We start from the raw sequence: 15,352 nt of genomic DNA, 5'->3' as shown, positions 1-15,352 counted from the left end.
CTTCAAATGAGCAAAGCTATGTTGACTCAACGAGAAAGGTATTGCCCCGGCAAAGAATTGTATCGTTCATACTGCAAAGTTCTGCCATCGCGCCATTGTGCAGATTTCATTATCTGCGGTTAACCCGGGCGTATCCTGGTATGATCCTACAAAGACATCTTTGAACAAGTTCTTGCTTCATCCTTGACGTCAGGTCAAATCTAATCTTCACTAAGCCCACAATTCCTAATGATTCCTTGTGAGGTAGGATCTGTCTATCCTCCTGCTCAAACATCCTCAATAAGTCCGGAGGTAAGCTACAATTTTTGTTATTTTCAAAATCCTGAGATCCCTCTGAACGCATGATTTGCTCAAAAGGAAAATCTGGGTCTGTAGCAGAGTCATTCACTTAATTGATATCTGAGGACCCATAATAAGTACCAAAGAATATGTAAAAGAATGTGTAAATTCATAAATAATACAATATGATTATGAATGAATGATGGTTTGGAAGAAAATCCAAAAGAATGAAAGAATATAGAATTATCCGTAAAGAATAAAAAGATTGGCTAAAAAATAATCGCAAAGATGTATTTCATTAAAATAATAACGTTCAGAAATAAGCCTATTTCACAAAGGAATTTCTATCATTTCTAGGCTAAAAACAACAAAAATTATCTGAACATTACTTTAAAAAGCTCTAGAGACTATAGGGTTTTCTTCCGCAGTCGAATTGGTTATAACACTTCCACGTTTATAAGGACGGATATCTGACAAGGTCCCTTCTTCAGTTGCTTCTGCATTGCATTCACTCCACTTATCAATTATGATTGGGTAATGGATTTTTCGCACTGGAAGAATCATCAAATTTAACGACGCCTATACTGATAAGCTTTTCAATCAGTTTTTTAAAGGCAATGCAATTTTCTATGGAATACCCCGTATTTCCCGCATGATATTCGCATTGTGCATCTGCGTCGTGCCATCTGGGGTACGGAGGCTGTGGAGGTTTTGTATAGAGAGGGGCAACAATGCACGCGTTGAATAAGCTTTGATACAGCTCCTTATACGACATCGGAATAGGTGTGAACTGGAGGTTCTCAGTGCCTTTTTTCGCATAAGATTCTTGTCTTGATAAACCCTGTTGACTAGCGATCCCTTTACCTGGATGACTTATTGACCTTGAGTAAGCTGTGTTGTTCACCTTATTTTGTCTTCTCCTTGGGGTTGACCTCTTATCACTCTCTTCTACCTCAATTTTTCCGGCTCTTATAGCATTCTCGATTATTTCACCATTCATAACTATGTCAGAAAAGCTTATTGTTGCGCTTCCTTACATAAGCGTAATGAACGGGGCCTTTAGTGTACTGATGAAGAGCATGGTCGTCTCTTTCTCCAAGAGGGGTGGCTGAACTTGGACTGCGACTTCCCTCCACCTCTGTGCATACTGCCTAAAACTTTCACTCGATTTCTTTTCCATGTTTTGCAAGGTGATTCTATCGGGAACCACATCCGTTACGTGACCGTATTGTTTCATGAATGCCTGTGCTAGATTCCTCTATGAACCAATCTCGGTACGGCTCAACTGATTATACCATTTCAACGCAACTCCAATGAGGCTATCCTAAAAATAATGTATTAATAGCTGATCATTGTTAATATACCCAGTCATTCTCCTACAGAACATGGTGATATGGGCTTCTGGGCAACTGGTCCCACTATATTTCTCAAATTCAGGCATCTTAAACTTGTGAAGGAGTACTAAGTCTGGAATCAAGCTCAGATCTTTCGCATCGATTCCATGGTGAATATCGGTGCTTTCCAGAGCTTTGAATTTTTCCTCCAGCCATTTACACCTATCCTCCCATTGTTTTGACAGTTCGACGTTTGCCTTCTCTTTTTCAACCATTTCATCGAAATCAGGAATAACAAGATTCACTGGGTTATCTCTAGGATTAGAACCTGATCCAGCCTGAAAGTTCATCGGCATTGAAACATCAGTTTGAAACCGCTGAGGCTCAATTGAAACAGAGGATCTACGCGGAGGTACCTCGGTCTGAATCTGCGCATGTAGAGGCGTAAAGCCTAGAGGATAGATAGGTCTATCCTTATCTTCTTCTTCATCATTTACCATAGGACCTTTCCCTTTATCTACTCCCTTATTCAGTAGATGGGTCAATTCAGCCATCGCATCTTTTTGAGCCTTCATCAATTTTTCCGTTATGTCTTCTTGAATTTTATCTAGTCGCTCTTGCATTTGTACTTGTAACCGTTCTTGCATATCCTTTTGCATTTGCTCCAGTTTCTCTAATCTTTTATCCATTTTTTTTTGTTTTTCAACGAGTACCGTATTGATGCTTAATGTGTGAGCTTTTGTCGATTTCCAGATTAACTGAAATAAATTTTCTTAATTAGACCCTTTCAATGGACTTTAATGCATGTAATGCGAATGCATGAAACATATGCCTAAAGAGACATTGATTTTGATTCAATTACATTCAGGAAACTTTTCTAGAAAGTAAATTCCTTTACATAAAACGGATACATATACGGCCTCACCCTCATATTCCAAGAAACAACATCGATCTTTTTCGCCATCCGCACGTTTGAGGTAATCTCGCCAATAGATGCCATGGCTAGCTCCTTTCCTTGATCTTGGTCGTGATCCATCACCTGTCTATCTTCATAAAGCTCTTCAGCTTCTTTAAAGGAGTTGGAACGTCGAAGGCTCTTAGACAATCACCTTGAACCCTCAGGCCACGAAGCAGGGTTACGAACTCTTTCATCGCCATTCTTGTGTTTCTTAGAATATATTCGGGAAGTCGTATTGTTTTCCATTTTATCAAGGAATTCGTACTCCATGACAAACTTTCTAATTTAGTAATCGGACTTAAATCAATATCTCTTTCCTAAGATGCAAATGCAATGCAATCAAAACACAACAAGAGGGGTTAGTACAAAATAAAAGCAAACAAGGAAAACAGAAAGTACCTAATCAGGTAACCACTAGGGATTTGGAGTGGCTCTACCTAGGTTAAGTTTCTAAGTCCACTATATGAGGGTTGGTTCTAAAGTCAAAGTACTCGAACCAGCAGATTCCTCGATCTTCACCCATTATAGGCTCATACAGATCGAGTTCGGTTCAGAGGAATACATTTCCCTATGGCTGCACGGAGATGAAAATCTCACGAAGACATAGGTACGGATGTATCCCGGAAGTGATCCACTATCCTGCACGGAGGTGAAAACCTCACAAAGGACTAGTTTCTCACTCCCATTTAAAAGGACAAGACTAAACAGTCTTATACAAAATGATGCCAAAATATACAACTTAATTTACAATAATCATGCAAACAAGTGCAAAGAAAAGATCGTAATTTTTCAAATCAAATTTTAATTTTCGACAATAAGACAAAAACGATCAATTTTATGGCTTGACTTTCTAAATCATCCCCAGCGGAGTCGCCAAGCTGTCGAAACCATCTTTTATAAGTTTGAAAAACAGGGATCGGCTTTGAAAAAATGAAAATTGGAGTCGCCACCGATCTTTTATTGAGGTGTGATTGGATCACCTTTAAAATAATTTTAGGTCTGTGAATTTTGAGAAAAAATAGGTTCGGGAGTCGGTTATGCACAAGGAAGGGTTAGCACCCTCGTAACGCCCAAAATTGGTACCGAATCGATTGTTTAATGTCTTAATGTTAAAATTTTGAAAAGATTTTAAAATGTGATCCCTTTATCTTAAATTTGAATAAACCGCGGTGAATAATAAGATGCACTCATTTTGAATAAATTACCACACTCAGTGAGTTAGGGTGCGACAATTCAATCATCAAAATTAGGTTTATCTTTTAACTTTTAAAACCCATGCGTTTTGAGAAATATATCCGATTATTTGGATTAGATGAGAAAATCAAGACCCAGTAAGTTAGGGCTCGATTTCAAAATATCCCAAATATCGAATATTGCCTTTATTCATTCGTTAGAAAAAAAATCCTCGTTTCGAGAAAACAATATGTCATATCCAATGCGTTAGGACACCAATATTAACAATTAAAGGCTAAACGAAGTGGAAAATTAATCTCGAGTGAAACATCATGCACACTAATTCAAAAACATAACAAAGAAAAGAATTGAAAATTGTATGAATAAAAGAATTCAAATGAAATACACAAAGGTTTGAAATATAAAATATCAATGAAAATAAGTAAAACGTGAATGAATTTTACGGTCAATATTATAAAAATTTATAAGATAATATACATAAGTTAATTGAAATAAATAATAGAACGAAAAGCTTTATACAATAGTATATATGGCAATATAAAAAGGGTTTAAATGAGCAAAATATATAATAGAGTATTTAAAAAGAAATCCATATTATGAAATAGAAAAAAATATGTATATGTATAGTAATATGAAATTAAATATATATTGTGTATACATACAACAAAATAATTTAGTATAAATGGTGCATATATATTCATATGAAATAGTATTATACAAAAATATTATTGACATTTAAAACATGAAAGTATATACATAAAAACTAAAAATGTATCATGAAAATAAAATTATTAAAAATAGATAGATAATATTAGATTAACATAAAATACATACTAGTATATTATATATAAAAAAATTAAAATAACAGTATTTAATAAAGTAATTTACGTATATATAAAAAAGTGAACATATGAACTAATATAATAGTAATACCAATAATAACAAAGGTAATAATAATTAACTAAGCAATTTTATAGCAATAATAACAAAACAGAGGACTAAATTGGTATTAAAACAGTGATTCAGGAAAAAAAATCTAAAAATAGATAAAAGGAAAGGAAATTAGAAGGCAAAATGAAACCTGCGAATTACATGAGGGATTAAATGGGAAATATTCCCCGCCCTTCAAAACGCATATTGGCAAAAGGGACCAAAATGAAACAACAGTGACATATCAGGCAAAATCTAAAAAAAATAAAAAGACTGATTTGGATGCGCTTTAAAGGCGAGGGACTAAGTGTGAAAATATACCACCAGTGGCCAAAACGCGCGTATCTAGTTGGTTCGGGTCGGGTTGGACGTGCGGGTATGCAAATACGATGCCGTTTTGGTGGCCACTGATTCAGGCCCCAAACGACGCCGTTTCAACACCCCAAAAGAACCAATTTTAAAACCCTAAACAAGGTTATTCGGCCACTTAAAAAAAGCAGAAAAAACTTTGCCTTTCCCTTCTCCTCTTGCGCCGTTCTCAGGCTAAAACCGTGCCTAACCTCTCTGGTATCCACGAAACCGATGAGAACGACGACGGGGTCACCGAGGTAAGTACTTCCTTTCCCTTTGATTATATGTATATGCTTATGTATAGGGCTAACAGCAAAACAGAAAAAAGAAAAGCCAAAGAAAAAGGAACCCAATCGAGAAAAGAGAAAAAGAAAACCTTTCTTGTGTATTGATTTCGTTTTTTTTCCTACAATATGCGTATGGCCTCTTTTATGGCCAGAATTCCAGAAAAAATAAAATAGAAAGAAAAAGAAAATCCTCTCTGCTATCTTTTTTTTTTGCATTTTGTGCGTATTTTCTGCTATTTTGTGCGTGGTTTTTGCGTTTCTTTTGTCCTTTCTGCAGGTGTATGGAGACAAGTTGGGACGTGGCGCGGCTCGTGTGAGTGCTGCTACGTGCGTGGAGAGTGGCTCGTGTGGCACTAGAGTTGTTCAGAGGCAGGAGCGGCGGCCAGCAGTAGCTAGGGCTAGGGTTTCTGATTTCCCCATGTTAGGCTAATTTGGGCTGAGTGATTTGGGCCTAGAGTGTTAAGTATTGGGTTAACATTTTAGGCTTGGGAATTTTGGGTTTTGTAATCGGGTTTAGGCTTGGTTGCAATAAACTGGACATTTATTTGGTTTATTTTATTTATTTATTTGGGTTCTAATATTTGTATCGGGCCGGGCAAATTTGGGCATTACACTCCTAACTAGATGTGTATGTATGATATTTGTAGAAAGTCATGAGAATGATCCCTTTTCAATGCTTAGGTTGTCATTACTCATTGTTCATCAAAGTTCTATCACCGAAGCCTTCTTGTTCAGCTGTCATCTTTGACAGAAAAACCAAAGAAATAGTCGCAATTTAGACTATTATTCCTCTAATGCCTCTAAACCTTATGTTGGTTAGTTCTAAACAATAGCTCTGTTTCAGGTCCTTGTACTATTTAGAAGCTTTCAAAGTAATATGTAAAACTTCCTTTTCTTGAATATATTTCAGTCCATTAATCGTTATTTCAATGAAAAATGCTTGAAAAAGATTATCAAAGTGGACAAGACGAAGTTTCGTTAAGAGCAAAGCTCGAAATGAATGAGTTAATCAAGATAGCAAATTGTGCTAGAATACAAAAATGAGAATAAACTAATCAAGATGGCGTATTTTTCCAAAATACAAAACGAGTAAAATAGGGGCCTCAGATATCGCAGCATGAGCTTCTCTGCCCAAACTTATTGAGGACCCTTTTGAACTTGATATGTGTCTAGAAATTCTAGAAGATTTTGTTGATGCCCCACGATGTAGCATCCCTCCTTCTGGTTGATTTGGAGAGGGCTAGACTACCACATGCCCTTAACTTTGATCAAAAAATTTGAATTGTTCATTCTTGGGTTTTCAATTCAAAACCCCTTTGGTCTCAAGGCACCCTTTGCGGGTTTTCGCCTTGGCCCCTTTTTTTTTAGGCGAAGTACTTCTTCACTGAATCCGAATTCACAGGATTAGGCAGGCATTTTCCATCCATCTCAGTCAAAATCAACGCTCCTCCAAAAAATGCCTTCTTTACTACATAAGGTCCTTCCTAGTTTGGCATCCACTTTCCTTTGAAGTCTTTTTGTATGGGAAGGATCTTCTTTAGTACCAAATCCTCTTTATGGAATTCCTTAGGATGAACTTTCTTATTGTAAGCTCGTATCATTCGTTTCTGGTACATTTGACCATGATGGATAACTCTTAACCTCTTTTCTTCAATCAAGTTCAGCTGATCTTATCGGGATTGAATCCATTCTGCTTCATCTAGTTTCAGTTCTGATAAAACTCGGAGGGAAGGAATTTCAACTTCGATGGGCAAAACCGCCTCCATTCCATAGACCAATGAGAAAGGTGTTGCCTCGGTAGAGGTTCTGACAGACGTTCGATAAGCATAAAGGGCAAATGGTAACTTCTTATGCCAATCTTTATAAGTCTCTGTCATTTTCCCCACAATCTTCTTGATGTTCTTATTAGATGCTTCCACTAATATGGCGATGAGTTGTGGTGCTTGATCTTGAATTGATTGCAGACCTCTGTTATTGTACTATTATTTAAATTCAAAGCGTTGTCAGATATAATCCTTTCTGGCATCTCATACCGACATATGATCTCCTTTTTTAAGAATTTACTAACTGCCGACTTTGTGACGTTGGCATAAGAGGTATCCTCTACCCTCTTGGTGAAGTAGTCGATGGCTACGAAGATGAACCGTTGCCCATTCGAAGCTTCTACCCACTTTTTTGAATTTTGAAAAATGGGTATCGATTTTGAAAATGAGAATGGGGAGTCGCCATCGATATTTTATTAAGGTGTGACCGGTTCACCATTAAAATTATTTTGGTCTACGAATTTTGAGAAAATAAGTTCGAGAGTCGGTTACGCACGAGGAAGGGTTAGCACCCTCGTGACGCCCAAAATTGGTAACGAATTTGATTGTTTAATGTCTTAGAGCCGAAAATTTGAAAAGATTTAAAATACAATCCTTTGAAATGCAAACTTAAATAATTGCATTGGTTAAATAGGCGGACCTATTTCAAAGAAATAAACCGCCACGCTCAGTGAGTTAGAATGCAACAGTTCAATCTTCAAAGCTAGATTCATCCCTTTTTAAGAATTAAAAAAAATCATGTGTTTTAAGAAGGATATTTGATTACTTAAGTTAATCGAGAAATCAGAATCTAGTAAGTTAGGATTCTATCTCTCGAAATTCCTAAACGTCAAATATGGCCTTTATTTTAAAAACGAGATGACAAAATGTTGTATACAGTAAGTTGGGATCCAACATTTTGAAATCTTAATTAATTTATTTTAACAATTGTATGGTTTTAATAAAATGGGTACTTGAGGATGTAAACTCGTTAAGAAGAATTGAAGCCCAGTAAGTTAGGACATAATTCTCTCGAGAGCTCATAAACACCAAGCCCCTTTTAGGAATTTTGAAATAAGATGATTATAATGCTTTTGTAAAACATTAATTTTAAAACAAATACGGTATAATTGAACACCAATGTACAATGTAATAGGATAACTCGCAATCTAATCATACACAAAATATTAAGCAAACAATAGATAAATTCAAACAAGAATAGCAACAATAATTTTAAGCACATTAAGCAAATACAAATATTAACAAATGAAAATTAAAAGAATTAATAATCAATTTCAAAAGACACATTAAGGTAAAAAATATATCATCTCAACAATGATTTAAAAAGTAACAGTACATTTGAGTCTGGGAGTAGATTTAAAAGAAAATTAAGAATGATGTTAAATAATAAAAATTTATTTGAATGAATTTTGAAGCGAACATTATAAAATGTACAAGCATGGAACTAGAATAAATATTTCATAAGCATATTGTAAATGATAATATATAATAATGAACATTGGAATGAATGCAATATTGGAATATTTTGAATAAGTAGATTACATAGAAATTGGTTTAAAGGAATATAACTTGAAATCATTGATAGATTATACACATTAAATTATTATAAAAATAATATTATATAATAGGAACACATGATAAAATATTGATGTATCGTAATGAAACAATGTTTTAATAATAATATAGCAAATCTAAAAAAACAATGCATGATGACAAATCTAAAATACTAAAACAAAGAATTTGATTTACAAATAAAAATAAATAACAAAATTGAATGTCCTTTTTTACAAAAAAATTTAAAATCATGAAATATACTAATAATAAACATGAAAAGAGGTAAGTAAAAGATATATAAAAAATATAAAAAAAAGAATACTAGCAAATACTAAAAATTTTTATAAAATTAAAGAAAATACTAAAATAATAGTGAACATAACAAAAAAAGACTTAAATTAAAATCAATATTTTTGAAGGTTTATATTTGCAATCGATTCAAAACCCAGGGACTAAAACAGCAATTAGACCCACAGATCCAGATATTCACAATCAAACATGGGAAACGGCACCGTTTGAACATGGATCCATCTGGGATCGGAACCAAGTATGCGGTATAAATTAAAAAATAGAAGAAAACCAAACTGAAACAGTGCAAAACAAAGGAGGACTCGGTACGCAATTACCCCTCCCCCTACCAAACACGCGGATCTAGCCGCAGTTGGACCAGGTCATCAGGTGGACGCCAATATGGCACCATTTTAGAGCCATTGGTACAGGCTAAACGGTGTCGTTTTATGCCCAGTATAAATGCCCTTCAAAACCCTAAAACCAGAATACTTCAAAGCTCTATTAGACTATAATAAAAAAACGAAAAAAAAAACTAAACCTCTCTCATATATATCTAAAAAAAATAGAAAAAGAAAGAAGTATGAATCGGAAAGAGAACAGAATGAAAAAGAGAGAAAAAAGAAGAAAAAAAACCCTTCTTTTCAATCTTTTCTTTTTGTATTCATTTCGTGTTTTCTACAGTATGCGTGTCCCCCCTTTTTACATTGTAGTATTTGGCTTTATAACCGAATCGGAAAAAGAAAAATGAAGACGAAAAATCCCCTTATTTTTCTGTCTCTTTTCTATTTTTCTATTTCTTTTTTGCTGCTTCTGTTGCTCGTTTGTTTGTTGCTTGTGTGCAGGTACAGCGTACGGTGTTAGAGATGTAGCATGTACGAAGGCTAGCTGTACGATGGCGCACACGCATGCGGTGGCTGGTAGCAAGAGGAGGGTAGGGGCTGATTGAGACGCGAGGATCCTCTAGGGTTCCTTGCTGCTGATTTTTTTGTTTTGGGCTATCGGGCTGGTAATTTGGGCCATATTGTAACTGGGTTTAAATTTTAATGGGCCTTAATGGGTTAGCATTTAAGCGCTTGGGCCACTGTATTGGGTTGATTTTGGACTGTATTTTGTTTCTTTTTTTTGGTTTTTCATTTGGTTTATTGGGTTTAAATTGGGCTCTACACCCTACATTGAGAATGGCCATGGAGAAGTCATGACATGGAGAGGTGAAGGAGGCATATGGATATTGTCTCCGTAAATCTGGCACTTATGGCATTTCTTAGCATACTTGATACAGTCTCCTTCCATGGTGGACCAATAATATCCAATTCTCATGATCTGTCTAGCTATTGTGAAACCATTAGTGTGTGTTCCACAGACACTATCGTGGATCTCTTTTAAGATTTGCTTAGCCTCAATAGCATCCACGCATCTTAGCAGCACCTGATCCTTTCCTCTTTTGTATAGGATTTTTCCATCTAAGACGTAGTCACTAGCCAGCCTCATCAACGTTCTCTTGTCATTCTCAGTTGCTTGGTCTGGGTATTCGCGATTTTTCACGTATCGTAATATGTCTTGATACCAAGGGTGGTCATCTTTTTCTTCTTCTTCGTCAATGTTACAACAATGGGCTGGAGCCTCATAAATGCTCATTTAGATAGGCTTCACATCCTCTTGTTTATTTTCTTTGACCAAGGAAGCCAATGTAGCCAAAGCGTCAGCCATCTGATTCTCATCTCGAGGGAGATAACAGAAGGTGATGTCATCAAACTCCTCAATTAATTCCAGGACTAGCTTTCGATAACTAATCAACTTGGGGTCTCTTGTTTCTCACTCGCCTTTGAGCTGATAAATCACTAATGCAGAATCCTCATATACCTCAAGTACCTTGATTTTGCATTCAATAGCCGCACGGATTCCCATGATATATGCTTTGTACTCTGCCATGTTATTTGTGCAATCAAAATCTAGTTTGCTAGTGAATGGATAATGATCACCGTCTGGAGATACCAAGATTGCCCCAATCCCGTTACCCGCAGCATTTGAGGCTCTGTTAAAGTTCAATTTCCAAGCATTGCTTTCTTGTGTGTTTGTTTCAGCAGTTGCCACATACATCAGATCCTCATTTGGGAAATCGAAGTTCAAAGGCTCATAATCTTCCAAGGTTGTACTAGCTAGAAAATCTGCTATTGCGTTCCCTTTTATGGCCTTTTGATTCACATAGGCTATGTCAAATTCAGACAGTAGAATTTTCCATTGGGTTATCCTTCCATTTAGAGCGGTTGACTCCATCATGTATTTCAGAGGGTCCAATTTTGAGATTAACCAAGTCGTATGGTATAACATGTGTTGTCTCAATCTCCGAGTGGTCCAGACCAATGCGCAACGTAATTTTTCAATCGACGAATATCTTGTTTCGCATTCAGTGAACTTCTTGCTGAGATAGTAGATTGCTCTTTCTTTTTGTCCTGACTCATCATGTTGGTCGAGCACGCACCCCATAAAATTTTTGAAGACTACCAAGTATAGTATCAGTGGCTTATTTGGGCAATGTGGCATCAGTACTGGGGTGTTGAACAGGTAATGCTTGACTTTTTCGAAATTTTTCTGGCACTCCTCATCCCATACACCTGGATTGTGTTTCTTAAGGAGACGGAAAATGGGATCACATTTCTTAGTTAACTGTGAAATAAACCGAGCGATGTAATTTAGTCTTCCCAAAAAACCTCGAACTTCTTTCTGAGTACTTGGCGGAGGCAATTCTTGTATGGCTTTGACTTTGTCTAGGTCAATCTCAATTCCCTTTTCGCTGACTAAAAATCCTAGCAACTTTCCCGATCTAGCCCCGAAAGTACATTTGGCTGGGTTAAGCTTTAGTTGGAATTTCCTTAACCTTAGGAATAGTTTTCTTAGGACTTGCACATGTTCCCCCTCTGTTCTAGACTTTGCGATCGTGTCGTCAAAATAGACTTCTATCTTTTTATACTTCATATCATGGAACAAGGTTACCATGGCTCTCTGATATGTCGTTCCCGCATTTTTTAGTCCAAACAGTATCACTTTGTAGTAAAATGTCTCCCACATCGTTACGAAGGTGGTCTTCTCCATGTCTGCAGGATGCATCCTAATTTGGTTGTACCCGAAAAAACCATCCATGAAGGAGAACAGTGAGTATCCGGCTGTGTTGTCCACTAAGGTATCAATATGGGGTAATGGAAAATTATCCTTGGGACTGGCTTTGTTCAAATCTCTATAGTCCACACACATTCGTACTTTCCAATCTCTCTTAGGAACAGCGACTATGTTGGCTACCCATTCTGAATACTTGACCACCTGTAAGAACCCAGCATCAAACTGCTTCTTAACTTCTTCTTTTATTTTTAGTAGGACATCAGGCATCATCCTTTGGAGCTTTTGTTGGACTGGTTTGCATTCTTCCTTTATAGGCATTCGGTGTACCACGATATTAGTACTTAACCTGGGCATGTCTTGATAGGACCATACGAAGACATATCTGAACTCATGTAGCAACTCAATGAGATCTCGTTTCGTCTCTTTGTTAATGCAAGCTCCAATTTTCACCTCTTTTCCCTCTCCTAAGCTCACGACTTCTATTGATTCCTTGTAGGGTAGGATTTGTTTCTTTTCTTGCTCCACCATCCTTAACAAATCAGGAGATAGGACGCTGTTTTGGTCATCTTCAAAATCCTGAGAATCATCCATACTCATGTCTTGTTCAAAAAGGGATTCTGAGTCAATAACAGTGTCGCTCACATCATTGATATCTGAAGTCTTGTAATCGGGATGCAAGAAGGTCCAAAGAAAAAGAATCTAAGAATAATTGTATGCACAGTATGATTATAAATGGAATAGAAAGAATGAAAGAATATTTGTCCAAAATGAAACTGAACGATGCATTTCATTGAAATAAAATTTTGGGCATACCTTTTACAAAAGATTCTTATTGCCCTCAGGCTTAGGGCAACAAGTGAGTTCTAAATATTACTCTGAATTAGTTCTAAATGTTACAGGGATCTCTTCTACAGTCCAATTGTCTAGAACACTTCCAGGCTTGTAAAGGCGGATGCTTGACATACTTTCTCCTTCGAGTTCTTCTTTAAATATGACATTGATGTTCAGGTTTCCTAGTATTTCCTTTGTAACATCCTTTCTTGGTGTCTTTCATTCAGGATAAATGGTTCCCCCTGATACGAAGGTCCTAGATATGTGGGGGAAGGTCATAGGTTCCCAATCGACTTCTTCTCCACTCAAATGCGCCTTCCGCCTCTCATGCCTCTTTTCCAACTCTTTTTTTTTGCTTCTCATTTGACTTGAATCCTAAACTAAAGCGGTCTCATTTATCCTTCATCATTGGTGCCTATATCCTTCCTTGAAGACATCTTTCGAGTCCTCTCCTGGGCACGGCTCATTTCCCAACCGTCATTTGCAGTCCCATCCTCGTGGTTTTAGATATGATGAACATCGGGATCTTATTCCCCTTAACCACAAAGGTTACGTTCACGAATTCTAAGGACCGAAAGGAACATTCGATCATCTCGTCATCTACTCCTAAATATGGTACGTCATTGGTTACCGATGCAATGATGTCTTCCTCAGCGCTTATCGTAACTAATCGGCCTTCTGTTACCAATTTCAACTTCTGATGCAATGATGAAGGCACTGCTCCTGCTGAATGAATCCAATGTCTTCCCAACAGGAAATCATACGAAGGCTTGATATCCATCACTAGGAAATCTAATTCGTATGTATTCGGGCCAATCAAGAGGGGAATTTCTATTTTTCCCATTACCCTCCTTTCAGTGCCATCAAATGCTCTCACTATATTCTGGCATGATTTCATGTGAGAGCTATCTACTGGCAACCTGTTTAAGGTGGATAAAGGTAAAACATTCAAGGTAGATCCATTATCGACAAACACCCCGGGCAACGTGTATCCTTTACAGCGAGTGGTAATATGTAGGGCTTTGGTGGCTCCTCTCCCTCCTGGCGGTATTTCATCATCACTAAAGAAGATGAAATTGTCAGCACTTATATTGTTAACCAGGCGATCCAACTTGTTCACTGAGATATCGTTAGCAACATAAGTCTCATTTAGCACTTTTATCAACGCATCATGATGTGTCTCCGAACTTAGAAGTAACTCGAGCATTGGGATACGAGCTGGCTGCTTATGAAATTATTCCACCACGCTATACTCGCTATGCTTTAAGAATTTTAAGAATTCCCTAGCCTCGATTTCAGTCACTGGTTTGTTAACATGCGATTCAGTTCTGGTAGTCTTTGTTTTTTCTTGCTCAATCGCCAAGGCTTTTCCTTTTATGGGCTCCACTCTTGCATTTGCTGGATTGCAGCGTTTTCCACTACAGGTATAGAAGCCTACATCATTTCTCTCTTCTGAAGTATTTACCGGGTTCTCCTCTCCCGGGATCGTCACGTTGCAGTCATAATTCCAAGGGACCCTTTTGCTATCATTGTATGGAAAGGATACATGTTTTTGGATTATGACTCTCGATGCCATTTGTATTCCAGCTTCTGTGCTCCTTGGCCGTGAAATCTTCACCATCGGGTGATTAACCTTTTGGGCTTTTCCCTTAGATCCTTCCTCCGAGGCATAAACTTCTCCCTCCTCCAATCCTTTGATCTCTTCATAAAACTCCAACTCTTTGTTGTTCATCAGATTTTGTACTATGGCCCTGAACTCAGTGCAGTTTTAAATGTCATGGCTCTCTTTGGCATGAAACTCACAATATCTCCCTACTTCTTTGGGCCTTTCCTTTGATTCTTGTTTGATTAAACCTCTATTTATCATTCGTTTCCAAACCCAACTTAGTGGGGTATTTACCTCCGTTATGTTATCCTTGATTCTCCTTCTCTCATTCTCAATTATCGCGTTTACCCCTTTATCAGAATGATTGGGTAACGAGTTTCCTACTAAGTTTGGTCCTGATAGGTCGTCTAATTTTACAATCCTTTTCTTAATGAGTCTTTCAACCACCTTCTTAAATACTGTATAGTTCTCAATCGAGTGCCTCACTATCCCTGCACGGTATTCATATTGGGCATTTAGGTCGTACCATTTGGGGTACGGAGGTTACATGAGTTTCAGATAAAATGGAGACACCACGTGTGCATCAAATAGATTCTGATACTGTTCCCTATATGTTATTAGAATGGGCGTGAATTGAAGTCTTTCTGTGTTGGGCATTGTGTTGGGCTCTTGCCTTGAGGGGCTCTGGTGACTAGTGGCTACCGTTCTTGGAGGGCCAACAGTGATTGGTTTCGAATAACTCTTGCTATATGTGCTTATGTTGTTCACCTCGCTTTTCTTTTTTTCTTGAGGTTGGTCTT

Source organism: Gossypium hirsutum, chromosome D08 (assembly GCF_007990345.1).
Source record: "Gossypium hirsutum isolate 1008001.06 chromosome D08, Gossypium_hirsutum_v2.1, whole genome shotgun sequence".
Classification (NCBI taxonomy): domain Eukaryota; kingdom Viridiplantae; phylum Streptophyta; class Magnoliopsida; order Malvales; family Malvaceae; genus Gossypium; species Gossypium hirsutum.
Note: the sequence above shows the minus strand (reverse complement) of the source record.